This window comes from Tachyglossus aculeatus, chromosome 20 (assembly GCF_015852505.1).
Source record: "Tachyglossus aculeatus isolate mTacAcu1 chromosome 20, mTacAcu1.pri, whole genome shotgun sequence".
Lineage (NCBI taxonomy): Eukaryota > Metazoa > Chordata > Mammalia > Monotremata > Tachyglossidae > Tachyglossus > Tachyglossus aculeatus.
The window spans coordinates 18,218,080-18,237,991 of NC_052085.1; positions in this window are offsets into that span (position 1 = coordinate 18,218,080).

Below are 19,912 nucleotides of genomic sequence, written 5' to 3' on the forward strand. Positions count from 1 at the left end.
CCACCACCATCATCACTTATGATTGTTATATTATTATTAATAAAAATGTATTGTTATCATTACTTTTTAGCCTCATTGTTTTATTACCCCAGCCAATTATTTCCTGCTATCAGAGATGACTATTGCTGTAATGAAAGGTGTCAGTGCAGTAAAAGAAATTCAGGAAAATTTTCATCTCCAACCACGAATGGAAAACAAAGGTGTAGGTAAAAAGAGCAACCGCTCCATCCAAATCTGTACCCACCATTCTGGTAACATCACCAGAGGAATGAAGTTAGCCCTCATGCCCACACTTGTTTATTCATAACCCTATCTTTAGAGATATTTGATTATGATGGCATTGGATCCACTCTGTAATAACACACGTGACCTGATCCCGGGAAGTCGAAGGTAAACTTCCTGTGATTGGTGAATGTGCCCTTGTCCTTCTGTTGCCATTATACAATACAGTGGGGTCAGCACAGTGAGACAGAAGGGCAGAAGATCTCTGCTCTGCCCTGTAGGATTCAGGCGTTATCATGCCCCCTGGCCTGGAGGATGGTCTATGTCTCACATACGAGAGGTGTGAGCCCCCTTCATCAGTGAATGCTTACTCTTTGGCCAGTTCCATGGTTTTTTTGCTCTAGGACAAGAAGCTTCCCTGCATTTGTCCCTGCAGTGCTCACACCCAAGGGCATCAACCCTAGTTGGATTTGTATGGTAAAAATAATGAAAAAGATAGTAATCATAAAATGATGAAAATAACCTTCAGTAAGTGCTTTCTAGGTGCTCATATTCAAGTAGGACAGAGACTCTGACCTACCTATTTACATTAGATCCACCCCAGTGCTTAGAACAGCGCTAAGTAGGAAGGAGTAAGATAATGAAAAAGATAGTAATCATAAAATGATGAAAAGAACCTTCGGTAAGTGCTTTCTAGGTGCTCATATTCAAGTAGGACAGAGACTCTGACCTACCTATTTACATTAGATCCACCCCAGTGCTTAGAACAGCGCTAAGTAGGAAGGAGTAAGATTTAATCCGCGTTTTACAGATGGGGTATCTGAGGCATTTAGAAGTTAAGTGATTTACCCGAGGTCACACCACGGACTATTGGCAGAGCCAGGATTGAAATCTAGGTCTTCTTACATACGCTGTCACACAGCTGACAATTGGCGGAGCCGGGATTTGAACCCCTGACCTCTGGCTCTTTCCACTGAGTCTCGCTGCTTCTCCTAATGGAAAAATGACTCTAGGCCTATGGGACACACGCTTGAGAACTGGGGCTCTTCCATCCGCGTTGGGGCACTAAGTGCTGTGGCCTCTGGGCTCCCCTAACCTGTGGTCCAATCATCCGATGCAGCTTCTCCTGCTCGGCCTAAAGAGTCAAAGTGCTCCGAGAAGACAATTTCGGAAGACCAAAGGTGGTGAGGTCACTTACCGTGAGGTCATTTTTGAGCAAACATCAGCGGCAAATGTTTGACCTTCTGATTTTTATGACTGGTCTCACCAGGTCTGCCTGGCAAATGGTGTGAACCACAGAAAATGAGTGAGTTGGGGCAATACAGGAATCCAAAGAGGAGATTATTCCACCCTGAACAGCGGGACCTGGCTGAGCCAGGAGAAGTTACACTCCATACCTGTGGGGCCCCAGCCCCGTCGAAATTTTTTAAGTGATAACAGTTCTCGAAGGAAGGCAGGCAGAGCAAATTCATCTTTCTAGAAACATCACACGGGATCATCAAAGTGAATATATGATGTATTCATTTATTTGGAGAACGTTAAAACACCATCCCATTTCTCGACTCTCCCACCTCCCTCTCCACCACACACCATGACCCAAGAAATGACATTTATGCCATTAAGAACCAAGCAACCACCATTTCAGAGAATGCAAGAGGAAGACAGTGCTGTAGACAGTGAGGATTGCAGCAGCATTCCACATCCACTGATTATCCCATCTCATCAGCACGGTAAATGCATGGTCCTCTGTCTTTGCCTGTAGAGATGACATCCAGCTTCCTGGCGGGAGGATTTCTGGGACCCATTCACCTTGAAAGACAGAGCACGTGGAGGGAAAGAGAGATTGAGATTGAGAGAAAGAGAGAAGGAATTAACCTCAGGTTATCAATACTAAAAACAAACGCAAACTAAAAACATATCATTGGAAGAGTTTTCAAACCAGCCATCCGAGAGCCACGGGGCATGGAGTAGCGGGGAGAAGAGGCTCCTGTGTCATAAATGGATTCCTGAACCCTGGATCTTCCATAGACCTTGACGGGATCCTGAGAGCTGAATAGCTGGTGAGGGCCCCAATAGCTCATTTGGGGCCGGTTGCCTATTTGGAGGTTAGCTCCAGGCTCAGGCCCACTGGACTCTCCTCTGGTGTTTAGAAGCCCTCGGGCGGTCGTCAAGACTCATCCCTTAATCACAAAACTCACATTCACTCGTATCTCAATTCCCAACCCTTTGGTCCACCAGCAATGTATGGGGCCACGCATGCTTACTGGGAAGCTTCCAGTCGCTCCTCGCTGGCCATTCCGGGGACACTTTCGGTACTGAGGGCGTTGTCGATTATACCAGCTGCCGACCTGAAATGAGCAAGAACAACAGAAGATAAGCATGCCTTTACCCATACCCGGGCCCCTGCCCCATCCCAAACTGCATACATTCCGGTCCAGTGCTACCCGAGGGTGGTATTCTCTGCCCTTAAGCCCGGACCACCTCTCTCCCCATAGAACCCCTGGAGCCCAGGTTGGGCACTCACCTGAGTGGGCGTCAAGTCCAGGAAGGCAGCGAGCACTTGTGTGTCGTGTGCGCTGACCTGCCCATTGGCCTGGAAGTTCGCCCACAGCGTGTCTAGAAGCGGCATGCTGATCCGGTGTCCTTTAACTTTTCTCTGCTCTCTTTTCTCCATCTTGCCTAGATTTTCGGGTTCCCCATTCCAGCATCCCCTAGGTTCGGGACAGAGACCTAAAATACAGGGAAATTGTCGAGAGTAAGTCATCAAGTAAAGCCAAGAGAGGACAGTGGATATGAAATCTGCAGACAGAAATGAGAAAAGTATGACTTCCGGGGATGATGACATAGCTCCAGGGATATCGAGGCAATATCAGAAAGGTGCCCGGAGGGGGACGATCCCATTCGGAAGGAAAGATGTGCTTAGGAGGATAAGGTCTCAGGGAAGAAATTGGGAATTCGGAAACCTGTTTGCCTCTTCCATCTTGGCAAAATTGCTGAGCGACTTTCACAAAATGCCTTCAAACCTACCTGCTACTGCTGGTCTCTCCTGGGAGATTGCCTCCGTCCAGGCCCAGTTTTCCTGTCCGTCCGAAGAGGCTTCCAACTCTTCTACCTGAGTATTTATGCCCGCGCTGAGGATTGCTTCGAAGAAACGCTCGATCTCGAGATCCCATCTGGGGATAGTGCATGCTGCCTGCAAGTCCCGAGAAAGAAGGTATGGAAAAATCAGTCAAGCAGGAACCAAGGAAGTCTCTTAGCCGAAATCATCTGATAATCACAACCCACTTCGCCACGCCCCACCCCTACCCCGGGATCCCACGGCATCTTTTCCTCAGGGGGCCAGGCTCCCTGCCCATTCTACCCGCCTCCTTGCCCTATATATTATTAGTAGAATTTTCGACTTCTCTCGGTCCTGACCATTCCCATTGGGGACTGGGTTCTGAAACTGCTTTGGGCCCCCAGAGGTCGTTCAGGGGTCATCAGCAGACCTGCGAGCCAGATCCTATATTTCCCCTCAGTCCCCCTCGGGTCCAATCGCCATCTCTGGAGGCTCGTCCTGTCCTCTGAGGTCTTTGCCATTGGTAGGACAGAGAAATACCTCTTTGGTGTCTAGACCCCCCAAACCCTCGCCCAGTTGGTTCGGCCCGGGAGAACGACAACTGAGGCTTAGCTCCAGCTCCTCATTGCTCCTGAAAGCCAACTTAAGTGCCCATGACCTGCAGCCTACATACCTGTCCAAAAATCGACTCCATTCCTGGCTCAGGCTGTCGAGGATCTCCAGAATTGTTGAGGCATCCTACTCAAACTGAATGCCATCTGCGACTGTACAACTAGTGGTAGAAAATTCTCCTCACCTTTGGGTTGGAGGGCTTAGTGGTGTCAGAAATCTCATCGCCCCTAGGTTGGCGGGCTTAATGGAAGCAGGATCCTTTACGATTAATGTTTTGTGCATGCTAATAAATGTTTTCTCACTCTAATACTGAATACGGTGGCTTGTTCCAGCGGTAAACCTGAGTCACGAACTCCATCGTCCTTAAATGGCCTTATGGGAACAGAACAGCGTCTCATAATTGAATACAAGTATCTAGACCAGTTCCTTCCAGCTTCTGCACAGCAGGCCCTGGGCTATTCTGGGGCAGTAATAACTGTGACCTCGTATTCCTTCGAGCCAGTCTTCAGGCCTCCTGGCCTTCCCCATCTGCAGTACAAGAAATGATCAATATAAATATCCCATTGGCATAATGGAGGCAGGAAAGGGAGGTTGGTGAAGGATGTTCTGGCATTTTTTAAGGTATGCCTTCTCCCTGTAGCCCTGACTCTGGACCACAAATCATATTAATGTGTTTTATCTCAAATAGAAAACCCCCTTCCCTCTCCATCATCCAGGGCCTCTGCTCCCGTTATCCTGTGTTTGCTCGACGCCATTGGAATCAAACCTGCTGCTGCGCTTCTGGAAGGGCGACAGCTTTTTCTGTAGTTATAGACAAGGGCCCTGTTCTGAGCCATCGACGTTACGTCATCCCATCCCATTATCCACCACTTGGGCTAAAAAGAGAAAAGCACTCGCAACACGAGGACATAACATAACCTCGACAAGTCCAAGGGTGCAGTAGATGTTGCCATGAGAATCCTGATATTCATGGACTCTAGCACAGCATTTTAAATATTTTTTTGTTTCTCTTCCTTCCCTTTTATGCTATTTTCCTGTTTCAGAGGGGCAGGACCAATAGAGAATTTGCAGTGGAGCTGGCATGGGGCTGATACCTAACCTGAGTTGGCAGGAATAATTGGATACATAAGAAGAAACATAAGCCCTGTATAGTAAACCCACTTCTGAATTGGTATGTGCACCTTGTTATGTAGAGCTTGTGGAGTACAAATATTCTATTTTTTGGCTATTGAGTGATGACACCTACACTACCCGGTGGGCAGAAGCGAGATTAGTACCGTGTTTAGAATGTATCAGTCAAAGGACCGTATCATGGAATATTCATTCCTAGCAGCTGCAATCCCAAAGGATGAACAGTACTTTTTTGTTATCTTTGTCGGGACACGGAGTCGTCGCAGCATGGCTCAGTGGAAAGAGCACGGGCTTTGGAGTCAGAAGTCATGGGTTCAAATCCCGGCTCCGCCAACTCTCAGCTGTGTGACTTCGAGCAAGTCACTTAACTTCTCTGAACCTCAGTTCTCTTATCTGTAAAATGGGGATTGAAACTGTGAGCTCCCCGTGGGACAACCCGATCTCCTTGTAACCTCCCCAGCGCTTAGAACAGTGCTTTGCACATAGTAAGCGCTTAACAAATGCCATTATTATTATTATTTCCCGTTTACCCGCGTCTGAAAAGTGTGAACTCTTCCTCAGGGTGTGAGAAGAATTTTCCGCACAGCAGGATTCCCTGCAACTGCGATCATACATTTTATCTGACTTTGAAAGCGCAGACCACACCCACCTAATCTCTCCTCGCTCTCCCCGTTGGGAAATCTGCATTCCCAAGCACGACTACAGGAGGCCTAGTTTAATTTTTCCATTGAAAATCAATGTATCAATGTCACTCCTCCAGCGATTAGTACTGTGCCTGATACATGGTCATCAATCGACCGTATTTATTGAGCACTTACTTTGTTTAGAGGGTTACTCAAGGTGTTTGGGAGAGTCGTTTAGAATCGATTAGAGGAATGCTTTCTTGAAAGAGCTTAAATCACTGCTTTCCAAGCACTGGACCAATTGCATGGGAGAGTTACGAGTGTTATCGTGTGGCTCCGAGACATTTAAATTCACTGCATGGCCAGAATGCGATTCCTGTCCGGGAAGGAGTCGGGATGGCAAGGATATTCACCTCATTGAGGCCTGAAGCTAGCAGGACCCTAGCTCTGCTGGGTCATGGAAATGTCCTCATATTTCCACAAAGCAAATGCCTGACACCAGGGAAATCATAGGCGCGACCCTCCCTTGTCTCCAGGAAAAGCTGACCAGCAGTAGTGAAAGTGAGACTTGTAATAAGTGCTTGGATCAGCTGGAGATGAAAGGGAGGATTTTGGCTGTGTCATGAAGGCATAACGTCCATGGTTTAGTGAGAGAATCCATATTTGTGTTGAAAGAGTCAGATGACACGAGGTTCTGGAGTTATGAGACACGAAGGATGATGGCGTTGTCTACGTTGGTGGGAAGCACAGAAAGATAAGGGAGGACAACGTTTGAGTGGGAAAAGGAAAATTCTGAGTTGGACATAGTAAATGTTAGTAACGACAAAGAGGAGTCATTTTCTGGCGGAGGAGAGTGTTCAGTTAAAGTTGTTGAGGCTGAGGTTGTTATGGCCTGCTTGCCTAGACGAGAGGATTGAATTATGTTGAAAGGTCCTCTTCAGGACAGGTTTGTGAATACTAGCCTCTGAAGGGATGAGCACCTTATCGACACGGACCCCCAAGATTTTGACCCTGCACAGGTGCTGAGATTCAGGCCGAATGTGGCTACTAAATACAGCCTCTCGGACATACAAATCTCCCGGATGGAGCACCCTTATTAGAACTGTCCATAGCACACATACAATATCGTTCATGAGACAATGCTTGCATGAGAGAGAGAGAGAGAGAGCACAAGAAAAAGAAAGAAAAACGATCAAGACCATAGTGATGAAAAGAGGGAAAAATGTCAGAGGCAGAGGGATAGAGATGTCATAAAGAGAGCAAAGAATGATCAATTTCAAAGCACTTTCTAGAGGAACGTTCAGTAGCTGGGGAACAAGAGTCATAGAAGATTGTCTTGGCCATCCTTAGGAGAGACAAGCAAGGATTTAGAAAATAAAGGGATAAGGAAGAATGGTGGAAGTCTTCATAATAGGCTAGAACATGGAGGAATGTGGTAGATTCCAGGAATAACAATGCCACAGTAGGTCTATAGCTCCGTTGGTGGAAGGTAAGCATGAGTCACAACGTGTAGAAATGTCCCGGAAATAGACAAATGACCTGGGCAAAGGAAACCCTTTACTGTGTGCAGAGGCTTGTATTTAAACAATTGGAGCAACCACCAACTCCCATTCTCTCCTAGCTATCTCTGGTGTGAAATCCAGATTTCCAAGTACGGGTTCCTGATGTCTAAAATGAATTTCCGTGGAAAATGGTTGTATTAGTGCCAGGGATGAGACATAGTAGTCAATGGGCCATATTTATGGGGCACTTACTCTGAGATGGGCACTTTTGAAGGCACATGAGAGGGACGATTAGAAGTTGTCGCTGCGCTGACGAAGCTCAGAGCCAACTATGTGCCACGCACAAGACCACGTGCATGGGAGACGACATCAGGGTGAGTAGATAGTAAACGGTGTGTACATCACGAGTGTTATAGTCTGGATCTGGGACTCTTTAATTCACACTGTCCCTGTCTTTCCAGATATGAGTTCTCCTCACCAGGAACTTTGTGAAGGAGTTACCAGAATGTGATTCCTGCCAATGAAGAAGTCATTCGGACCAGGATGTCCACCGTCCTGAAGCCTGGAACAAGCTTCAGGACACTCCAATGGGCCTTGAAACTGTTTCCATGTTGGGAGGATATTAGAAGGCTGCTGCAGTAGTGAAGGTGAAACATATGATAAGTGCTTAGATGAGCGTTGTAGCAGTTGGTCTACAGAGGAAGGAGGTGATTTTAGCAATTTTGTGGAGCTATATCTTCAGGATCTGGTGAGAGACTCACTATATGGGGTGATTGAGGCAGCAGAGCAAAGGCTCTTGCCAACGTTATGGAGCTGTCATACAGAGAGAATGATAGCTTTATCTACAGTGGCTCCTCACCTTCGGCTTCAAGGCTCTCCATCACCTCGCCCCCTCCCACCTCACCTCCCTTTTCTCCTTCTACAGCCCAGCCCGCACCCTCCGCTCCTCTGCCGCTAATCTCCTCACTGTGCCTCGTTCTTGCCTGTCCCGCCGTCGACCCCCGGCCCACGTCATCCCCCTGGCCTGGAATGCCCTCCCTCTGCACATCCGCCAAGCTAGCTCTCTTCCTCCCTTCATAGCCCTACTGAGAGCTCACCTCCTCCAGGACACCTTCCCAGACTGAGCCCTCCCCTTCCTCTCCCCCTTTTCCCCCTCCCCATTCCCCAAGCCTTACCTCCTTCCCCTCCCCACAGCACCTGTATATATGTATATATGTTTGTACGTATTTACTACTCTATTTATTAAATTTGTACATATTTATTATATTCATTTTATTTTGTTAATATGTTTTGTTTTGTTTTCTGTCTCCCCCTTCTAGACTGTGAGCCCGCTGTTGGGTAGGGACTGTCTCTATATGTTGCCAGTTTGTTCTTCCCTAGCGCTAAGTACAGTGCTCTGCACACAGTAAGCGCTTAATAAATACGATTGAATGAATGAATGAATGAATGAAAAGGAAGGACAGACAAACAAGAGAGAGTTGATTTTGAGTGGAAAGGGGAGGAGTTCTGTTTTGGACATGATCAGTGTCAGCAAGGATGGAGAAGTCTTCTTTTGGGGCAGAGGAGAAGGTAGAACTAATGCAGGTGAGGAAGAGGCTGACATGGCACTTGATTCCAGTTAGAAGGTTGAATTGTGACAAAAGGTGCCATTTATGACTAGTTTTCGGGCACTGGGTTCTGGTTTGATGAGTACTTTCTCGGGAAGGACCCCCTAGATTTTGACCCCGTACAGGTGCTGAGAATCATGCCAAACATGGCAACGAGGTTATGTCTGCACGATGGATTCCCCCTCAATAGGGCTGCCCACGGCAAGCACTCAGGTGACATATCTCTGGGTGGAAATCCTAGTAGGGTTGGGGGTGGGGGTTCCCTTGTAGCATCCTGTCAATTGCAGACAAAGGTCAGGAGGGCACTGACGTGCTGAAGGTTCTGTCCCGACAGAGAGGGCACAATTGGTGCAATCTTTATGGTCTAGTGCTCTTCTTCCTCCCCTTCAATCTCTTCACTTATCCCAAAATGGATCCCCACTTTAAGCGTGGTTAAAATTGAAAATACAACTGACGATTTCCGCTCATGGAGGGCATATGCCCTGTCGAGGGGTCTCTAAGGTTGGAGCTGAAGGAAGAGGGTGTTAAGAGAGATGAGTGGCCAAGGAGGAAGGTTGGTTCAGGAGCCAAGCTGGATGCTTTCTTTTGAGGTAGAAGGCCAGTTTTCAGGCGTCCTTCCTGTTGGAAATCTAAAGAGAAAACACGGATGAATTAGCGTCAGAATGTCCAGCAACATCGTCCAATAAATTCCCACCCATGACCTTTCAGATCTGAGAGTGAGGCACAGCATAGCGAGCCACAATGAATAAACAGTGAACACATGAGATACTCTCTTGAACGAACATACAAGATGGACATAACTGCCAGCTCAGGCCCAGACGGTAAGGGCACCAGAAAAAATCCCAAAACCTGGTCCCTTTCTCCAGCACCGCTTCCCGCTCTGACTAAGGAATCTCTGTCAGTGGTCACTCTCAACTGGACCATCTACAGAGCTGGGACCGCTCGTCCCTTTCGCGTGAATCTGTTTAATCCTCCTGTTCCCCGCCCCTCACTTCTCCTCTTCTCCTATGGCACATGTTCCTAAGGTGAACTCAAGACCTCAATCAACATCATCATCATTTGTATTTACTGAGCGCTTATTCAGTGCAGAGGACTTTACCAAGAGCATAGGAGAGTACAATCCAACGTTGGTGGACACGTTTCCGGCTGACAGTGAGCTTATAATTAAGAGGGAAAATGCATTATTTTGTTGTTTTCTGTTTAGTATTGTGTGGGCCAAACACAGTATTCAGCTCTGAGGTAGATACAAACTGATTAAATTGGATAGAGTTCATGTCTTAATTCCATTTTACAGATGAGTTGACGGAACACAGCGACGGGGAATCCCTTTTCAGAAGTGGTCAGCATGTTGGACAATCAAAATGGTCACAAAATCGAAATGGAAATATGTCACAAAATCGACATGTAATGGAGGGGGAATTAGAACCCAGGACCTCTGATTCCAGGCTCGCGTCCTTTCTGTTCGAATTTCTGATTTGCTTGCTTGTATGCTTGTAATTTGCAGATCATTCACTCATTCAATCATATTTATTGAGCGTTTACTATGTGCAGAGCACGGTACCAAGTGCTTGGGAAGTACAAATCGGCAACATATAGAGACAGTCTCTACCCAACAACGGGCTCACAGCCAGAATACCACCATCTCCCATTCCCTCCTTGCTATCTCGGTTGTGAAATCCAGATTTCCGAGGACGAGTCCCCGAGGTTTAGAGTGAAATTCTGTGGGAAATTATTGTATTAGTGCTGAGCATGGAATATAGTAGTTAATGGACTATTTATGGAGCACTTACTCTGAGATGGGCACTGTTCAAGGCGCATGGGACGGTCGATTAGAGGTAGTTGCTGCACTGGTGGAGCTTAGAACCAACTATGTGCCAAGCACAGGACCAAGTGCGTGGGAGAGGACATCAAGGTGAATAGATTGTAAATGGTGAACATATGTCACGAGTGTTTTCGTGTGGATCTGGGACTCTTAAATTCACACTGTCCCCGTATTTCCAGATATGAGAGCTCCTGATCAGGTACCTTATGGAAGAATTGCCTAAATGTGATTCCTGCCGGTAAAGAAGTCGATCGGGCAATGATGTCCATTTCCCTGAGGCCTGGAACAAGCTGGAACCAAGCAGTGAATTCCAATGGGTCTTGAAACTTTAGTCGTGTTGGGAGGACATTAGAAGACTGCTGCAGTAATGAAGGTGAAACATATGGTAAGTGCTTAGATGAGCGTTTTAGCTGTTAGTCTGCAGAGGAATGAGCAGAGTTGAGTGATGTTGTGGCTCAAAAATCTCAAAAATCTCCAGTGGCTACCAATCAATCTGCGCATCAGGCAGAAACTCCTCACCCTGGGCTTCAAGGCTCTCCATCACCTCGCCCCCTCCTACCTCACCTCCCTTCTCTCCTTCTACAGCCCAGTCCGCACCCTCCACTCCTCTGCCGCTAATCTCCTCACCGTACCTCGTTCTCGCCTGTCCCGCCATCGACCCCCGGCCCACGTCATCCCCCGGGCCTGGAATGCCCTCCCTCTGCCCATCCGCCAAGCTAGCTCTCTTCCTCCCTTCAAGACCCTACTGAGAGCTCACCTCCTCCAGGAGGCCTTCCCAGACTGAGCCCCTTCCTTCCTCTCCCCCCTCGTCCCCCTCTCCAACCCCCACATCTTACCTCCTTCCCTTCCCCACAGCACCTGTATATATGTATATATGTTTGTACATATTTATTACTCTATTTATTTATTTATTTTACTTGTACATATCTATTCTATTTATTTTATTTTGTTGGTATGTTTGGTTTTGTTCTCTGTCTCCCCCCTTTTAGACTGTGAGCCCACTGTTGGGTAGGGACTGTCTCTATGTGTTGCCAATTTGTACTTCCCAAGCGCTTAGTACAGTGCTCTGCACATAGTAAGCGCTCAATAAATACGATTGATGATGATGATGATGATGATGAGATATATCTTCAGGATCTGGTGATAGACTCAATATATGGGTTGATTGAGGCAGCAGAGCAAAGGCTCCTGCCTACGTTATGGAGTTGTCACACAGAGAGAATGATAGCTTTATCTACAGTGGTAGGAAGGACAGACAGATAAGAGAGAGCTGATTTTGAGTGAGAAGGGGAGGTGTTCTGTTTTGGACATGATCAGTGTCAGTAAGTATCAGCAAGGATGGAGAAGTGTTGTTTTTGGGTGAAGAGGTAACACAGGTGAGGAAGAGGTTGATATGGCACTTGTGTCTAGACAAAGGGCTGAATTGTGACAAAAGGTGCCATTTATGATTAGTTTTCACGAACTAGGCTCTGGCTTGAAGAGTATTTTCTCGTGTAGAATCCTTTTGTGTGGATCTCTTGTCTCCTGTCCCTCACTTCAGAGACGCAACGGCTTCCTGGTACTCTTGCTGGTCCTCCCGCTCCTGCGGCCCTTCTTGCCGGTGCGTTTTTTCCGGGTGCAGTTGCTGGTGGATGGATGCTCGATTTGGCTTTGCCCCTCATCTCCTCTTTCCCCATCGCTGTGGTTCTGTTCAGTTTGGTATTCGATCTGAAGCTGCTGCTCCTGAGTACTGATGGCATGGCTGCAAGAGGTGGCTCTGGTCTCTGGAGAGCAATAGACAGTCCACCGAGGGCCTGGGCTCTTCAGTGTAATGCTGATCATTTCTTGGATGTCGTCGAGCTGCGATCTGGAAAGTCCTTAAATGAAGCAGAAATGTTCCCTCTCTCTGTCTGCAGACGTAGCAGGAACAAGAAATGGCTGGAATGGAACTAGGGTCGGGTTTATATCTGCGAGAATCCCCCCATGACGTGTGAACTCACCTCCCCACCCCTTCCTCCATTAGTCATCATTTCCATCGTTAATACAGATTTCCAAAGGTGAAAAACATGTTCTTTCATCCCATGCAACAATGAAAAACATGTTCTTTCATCCCATGCAGCAAAGAAATACCCTACCGCATCAAATCTGACTTGTGAAAGAGCTGCCAAGATCGGTTGATCTGGGGGCTTTAATCAATGGCGAGGTTCAGGTCACTCAGTCACCTCTTTGATAAAACCCCAGGAGGAGAGTCAGGGAAATTCTCTGGTGCTAGGAAAGTAATGTGTAAGACGAAACATCCAACAGAACTCTCAACAGAGGCATGCTCCATCCATGATATGGAATGCATAATAATTCTTGGGCGCTAAATGTGTGTGGAGCCCTGTGCTCAAACAAGCACCATATCCTCTTTCTACTATCCTCATTGTTTTGTTTCCCATTTCCATATTTTCCAGAATTTCTGTAGACCCGTGTAGCCGGAGAAAGGTTGCCAGCGAATCACTTGGTAGGAAAATCTACAGAGATGCATTTGGGATAGTGAGAAAGAGCGAGCGAGCGAGCGAGCGAGAGAGAGAGAGAGAGAGAGAGAGAGAGAGAGATCGGTGAGAGAGAGCGGTAGAGAGCTCACACAGGGAAAGAGGGCAAGGGGATGAAGAGAGGAAAGAGGGAGGCAGAGAGAGACAGTGATATCAGAGAGAGTGCAAAGAGTGATCGATTACAAACTACAAGAACATTCTAGAGGATCCTTCCGATGCAGGAAACCGAGAGTGACAGAGCTTCACTTTCGTCGTTGGTAGGAGTGACAAGGGGTGAAAGAACAAGGGATTAAATAAAAAAAAGGGTAATAAAGAATAATCGGAGTCTTCATAATAGTTTAAGGCAAGGAGGATTGTAGGAGATGGTAGGACGATCACCACGACAATGTGGTGGTCTCCTTTGGCAGCACACTAAGGAATAGCTAAATGTCTTAAGGCAAGGAAACTGGTTAATGGGTATGGAGCCACTTAGGGAGAGAGATAATTTGTGGGTGGGGCTTGCGGAAAAAAAACGGGAGGCTTGAGCGTGCAGGAGAAATGAAGGATTGGATGATAGTGGCGTTGAGGTGACCGTTGTGAAAATGGGGGTTTTGAGAGGAGGGAAAGAAGCCGAAAGACTGAGAGAATGCAATCTGGAAGGAATAAGATCTAGTAGGAATGACCAAAGCGAACAAGCGAACAATTTCGAAGGGCGTCCTATGCACGGAGTAGCAAACACTAGAACAAGCCGGTAGGGCCTAGGCTCCCCCGCTCCCCACTGATGGACAGATAAGTTGTACCGAGCCCGCCTGGTCCGGCTCCCTGTCGGACTGAGCGCCTTCGCTGGCTCCATCTGTTAGGCCTACAGGCCCGAGGCTCTGCAGGCCCAGGGGCGGTGCACAGGATCTTTGCTTTACGTGGCTCCGCCCCAGCTGGCACGGGGGCCCTCGGGACCTCGGCCCGTCGCTTGTGCCGCTGGCGGCTCCAGCGCTTCGGGCCCTCGGGCCGCGGTGGCCTTTCCACGGTCCCAGCGGGGTCCTCCGCTGGCCTTGGAGGCTGCAAAGGCGCCTGCTCGAGACGCTGAGGTCGAAGACCTGCCGGTACTCCGCTCTGGCTTCGGTCCCAGAGCCCAGCGCCGCTTGGCGCCTCCGCCCACCATCGGACCCCCGGGCTCCTCCGCCTCTCGGACTGGAACAGCTGCCTGGGCCCCGGCGGCCGCTCCCCAGAAGAGACTGCCTTTCTCGGGAGCGTGGGCAGGGGGCTCCCTTCGGCCATGTGGAAGCAGAAGGAGAAAGCTCCGGAGCGGTGGCAATAAGCCAGAGGTATGCACGGCTCCTGCTCCCCACCTGTCTCAGTTGGGAGACGCTGCATGGTCATCTCTGTGCACAACTTCACAGAGGAACCCGAGCTGTCTAGGTGACCAGCAGATAGACAGTTGGAGCCCCTTCGGGCCTCAGGCTTTATATCCTCGTCGGGGCCTTGTGTCCTCAGTGAGGGAGAGTGACGTCCGTTGTCTCCCATCCCAATCCCCGCCCAGGAGAGGTGCGACTTGGTAGGGTTAGGGGTGTGAAATCGAGGTTCTAGGTCGTAAAACTCCTCCCAGGGCGTGAGCCTTCTCCCTCTGCGGTGAGCCAGGAAGATCAACCTATTTGGGATCGGGAATGCCCTGTCTGATCGTCTCGTAATCTGGTCCCACAAGCCTCTCGGAAAGGAAAGGATGTTCCTGTATTTTGTCCCCAGTTGCCCCTAGAGTGAAGGAAGTTCTGGTTCTCGCTCCTCTTTTTCAGGCTGTTGAATCTGATCTTGCCAATTAGACGTAAAATTTGACTCCCAAGAAATCATCTTTCACCGTCTCTAGTAATTCAGCTACTCCCATATCTGTTACATCAATGGGAGGCAGCTCTGCCTAGTGGATAGAACACGGACCTGGGACTCAGAAGGTCATGTGTTCTAATCCCGACTCTTTGGAAACACAGGAATCAGGGTTTTGTTGGGGTTTTTTTGAAACGTTGGGAAACATGGTATTTGGAAACGAAATAGCCTGGAAATTCTAAAAGTTCCATAGGAAAATACCAGTCTCTAGGAACAGGGCTTCCCCCACAGTAGGTGCTCAGTAACTGCGATTTTTGTACATATACTAAGTGCCTACTATGTGTCAAACACGGTTCTAAATGCTGGAATCGGTAAAAAAATGAATAGGTCGGACAAAGTGTCTGTTCCGCATGCAGTTCACGGTCTGAGAAGAGGGGAGACGAGGTATTCCCCCTTTTACAGTTGAGGAAACTAGGACACAGTGGAAGAGTGGTGAGTTGTCCAAGGTCGGGCAGAATGGTGGGTACAGACGTGGATGGAGCGGTTGCTCTTTTTACCTACACCTTTGTTTTCCATTCGTGGTTGGAGATGAAAATTTTCCTGACTTTCTTTTCCTGCATTGACACCTTAAATTAGAGCAATAGTCATCTCTGATACCGGGAAACAATTGGCTGGGGTAATAAAAACAATGAGGCTAAAAAGTAACGATAACAATACATTTTTATTAACAATAACATCAAAATCATAAGTGATGATGGTGGTGGCGTTTTTGAACAGCCAAGCACTGCCCAATTCATTCGCACTTAGTCCTGAATCTGGAGGACTCATGTCCTTGTGGTTATACTGAGGGGAAAATGTTTCTAGCACCAACGTTCTTAAGAGTGTGAAGGAGGATTAAAAGTATCATCCTGAGAATTTGCAGGTTTATATAGAAGTAGAGGATTGTACTGCTGACATGGAGCCCGCCCAACAGTTTGGGGTCTGTGGTGTAACTCATGAAGGAGATATTTTTCTACCTATTCCACGGTCGTTTTTTCATAGGCGATGCAGATAGGAGGTCGCACCGAAGATCCTTGCAGATCCAAGACAATGCAGAACATTACAAGCTCACAGCTTTCACTCGAAGATTGATTGGAGTTTCATACCTGATATGGACGTCGTTGATGCCTTGGCATTCATACCCCCGAAGTATTTTGATACATTTTTCCTCTTGTCCCCATCCCCAGAGCAATTACTATATCCCTCTATTATTGCTATGACTGCTAGTTGGACGACGGGCTCGCTCTTAACAACCCTCAGCATTCGAGTCTCCCAGATATTAGTTCCATGACCTGCGCACTGTAAACACTCAAGAGAAGCCGTTTTCTGATCTTGGGTGGCACTCAGTAAATACGATTGAATGAATGAATGAATGAATTCTCCTCCTACCTCTCTGGCTGCTCATTCTCAGTCTCTTTTTTGGGCTCCTCCCAATAGTGGGAGTCCCTCAAGGATCAGTTTTGGTTCCCCTTCTTTTCTCCTTCTACACTCATTCCCTTGGAGAAATCAATCGCTCCCCAGGTGTCAGATTCCATCGCTAGGCAGATTATTCCCAAGTATCCCTCTCCAGACCTTCTCTCTCTCTCTCTCTCTCTCTCTCTCTCTCTCTCTCTCTCTCTCTCTCTCTCTCTCTCTCTCTCTCTCTCTCTCCCCCTCTCTCTCCCTCTCTTTCTCCGGTGTCACATTTCCTTCTGTCTTCAAGACTTTCGTACTTAGATATTCTGCCATCACCTCAAACTTAACATGTCCAAAATAGAACTCCTTTTGAATTCAGCTGTATTTATTGAGCGATTTATGTATGTGGAGCACTGTACTAAGTATTTGGGAGAGCACAATGCAACAATTAACAGACACATTCCCTGACTACGACGAGCTTACCGTCTAGAGGGGGAGATAGACATTAATACATATAAACAAACTACAGATATTTACAGAATTGCTGCGGAGCTGGGAGGAAGAAGAACAAAAGGAGCAAGTCAGGGCAATAGAGAAGGGAGTGGAAGAAGAGGAAAGGGGAACTTAATCAGGGAAGCCCCCTTGGAGGAGATGTGCCCTCAATAAGGTTTTGAAGTGGGGGAGAGCAATTGTCGGATATGAAGAGGGAGTGTGTTCCTGGATAGATGTAAGATGTAGGCGAGAGGTTGGCGGCAAGACAGTTGAGATCGAGGAACAGTGAGAAGACTAACATTAGAGGAGTGAAGTGTGCAGTCTGCGATGCAATAGGAGAGCAGAGAGGTGAGGTAGTGAGGGATAAGGTGATGGTGTAAAAGCAGCATGATGTAGTAGAAGCAGTGTGACATTATAGAAGTGGCATGGCATAGTGAGTGGATAGAGCATGGGCCTGGGAGTCAGAATGTCGTGGATTCTAATCCTGACTCGGCCACCTGTCTGCTGTGTGACCTGGGGTAAGCCTCTTGACTTCTCTGGGCTTCAATTCCCTCATTTACAAAACGGAGATTGAGGCTGTGAGCCCCATGTGGGACAGGGACTGTATCCCACCCAATTGGCTTGTATTCACCCCAGTGCTTACTACAGTGCGTGGCATATTCATTCGATCGTATTTATTGAGCGCTTACTGTGTGCAGAGCACTGTACTAAGCGCTTGGAATGTACAATTTGGCAACATATAGAGACAGTCCCTACCCAACAACGGGCACACAGTCTAGACGGGGGAGACAAACAGGAAAGCAGAACAAGTAGACAGGTGGCATATAGTAAGGATTACTAACAAATCCTATTATTATTATTATTATCATTATTATTATTATCATTATTGTTGAGCACATTGAAGCTGATGGAGAAGAGGTTCTGTTTGATGCAAATATGGATGGACAACCACGGGAGGGTCTTGAGGAGTGGGGGAATATGGCCTGAACACTTTTGTAGAAACACAATCCAGGCAGCAGAGTGAAGTGTGGACTGGAGTGGGGAGAGGCAGCAGACTGGGAGATCAGCAAGGAGGCTGATAGAGTAATCAAGACGACATAGGATAAATGCTAGGATTAACAGGGTGGCAGCTTGAATGGAGAGGAAAGTGGATTTTAGAAAGCAGTGAAGGTCGAACAGGCAGGATTTAGTGGTGTATTGAATATGTGGGTCGAATGATAGAGAGGGATCAAGAATAATGTCAAGGGTTACAAGCTTGCCTGACAGGACGGGGCTCATCTGTCTTGTTATAGGGATGGGAAAGTCATGGGGAGGACAGGGTTTGAGTGGGAAGATAAGAAGTTCTGTTTTAGACATGTTTAGTTTGATGTGACTGGAAGACATCCAAGTAGAGAAGTCCTGAAGGCAGGAGGAAATGTGGGACTACAGAGACGGAGGGGTATCAGGACTGGAGATGTAGATTTGGGAATCATCTGCACAGAGGTAGAGGTTGTTGCCATTTGAGCAAATTGGTTCTTCAAGGGAGTGGGTGTAGATGGAGAATAGACTTATTCCCATTGCTACTAGTACTACTACTGCCACTTTTACTAGTACTACTGCTACTGGTACTGCTACTACTATTTTACTAATTCTGCTCTCAGTCAATGTCCCATATCAGTCAATGTTATTTATTGAGCACATACCATGTGCAGAGCACTACTAAGCACTTGGGAGAGTACTACAGAATTGGCAGACACATTCCCTGATCGTAACAAGCTTACAGTCTAGGGGCAGAGACAGACATTAACATGAAAAAATTAGTAATTTACGACATATGGTTTAAAGATTTTGGTACGTAAGTTATATGGGGCTAGGGGTGGGGTGAATATCAAATGTTCAATGTTCACAGATTGAAGTGCTTAGACTTTGCAGATGGGAGAGTAAGCAGGAGAAATGAGGGCTTTATCAGGGAAGGCTTTGAAGGTGGAGAGAATCGGGGTCTAGCTAACATGGATGGGGCGGGGGGACATTCAAGGGCAGAGGTAGGATGTGGGCAAGGGTCCATTGGGGAGATAGACAAGATCGAGGGTCACTGAGAAAGTTGGGTTTAGAGGAGCTTAGTGTGTGGGCTGCATTGTAGTAGGAGACCAGTGAGGTGAGGTAGAAGGGGACAAGCTGATGGAAGGCTTTAAAGCTGAAGGTAACGGGTTTCTTGTTGATGCAGAGTGGGATAGGCAAGCTCTGAAAGTTCTTGAGAAGCAGCGTGGCTCAGTGGAAAAAGCACGGGCTTTGGAGTCAGAGGTCATGGGTTCAAATCCCGGCTCCGCCAATTGTCAGCTGTGTGACTTTGGGTAAGTCACTTAACTTTTCTAGGCCTCAGTTCCCTCATCTGTAAAATGGGGATTGAGACTGTGAGCCCCCCGTGGGACAACCTGATAACCTTGTAACCTCTCCAGCGCTTAGCACATAGTAAGCGCTTAACAAATTCCATCATCATCATTATTATTATTGAGAAGTGGAAGCTGTGAAGTGAACCTTTTCCTAGAAAAGTGATCTGGACAGCGGAGTGAAGTCTGGACTGGAATAGGGGGAGGCAGAGGCAGAGAGGTTAGTGAGGAGTCCCACTCTCCCTGAGACTCCAAGACCCTTCACTCCCAGGTGATTTACTCCCCCAGGAATTCCCTCCTTCCACACCAAGTGGTTCATTCCCCTAGTGGTACACTCCACCTAGCACTTCATTCCCCTCTCCCTACGGGTCACTGCCCTTGTATGTGCCCCCACCCCTAAGTGGTTTCCGTCCATTTGGAGATTCACTGAACACTTCTCCTAGTGGCTTTCTCTTCCTTTCGAAATCATCCCTCCTGCCTCTAGTGGTCCACCTCCAATGTACCTCCACCCCCGCCCCCCGACTCTAGCTTGAACAGAGTTGGTAGACACATTCCCTTCGCACAACAAGCTTAGAGTCTAAATATTAATATAAAGAAATAAACTCTAGATATGGACAGAAGTGCTGTGAAGAAGAGAATGGGGTTTATAGGGTTCAAATATGAGCGTATAGGTGACACAGAAGGGAGAGAGAGAGTAGGGGAAAAATGACATTTGGAGAGGGCCCATTGGAGGACGTGG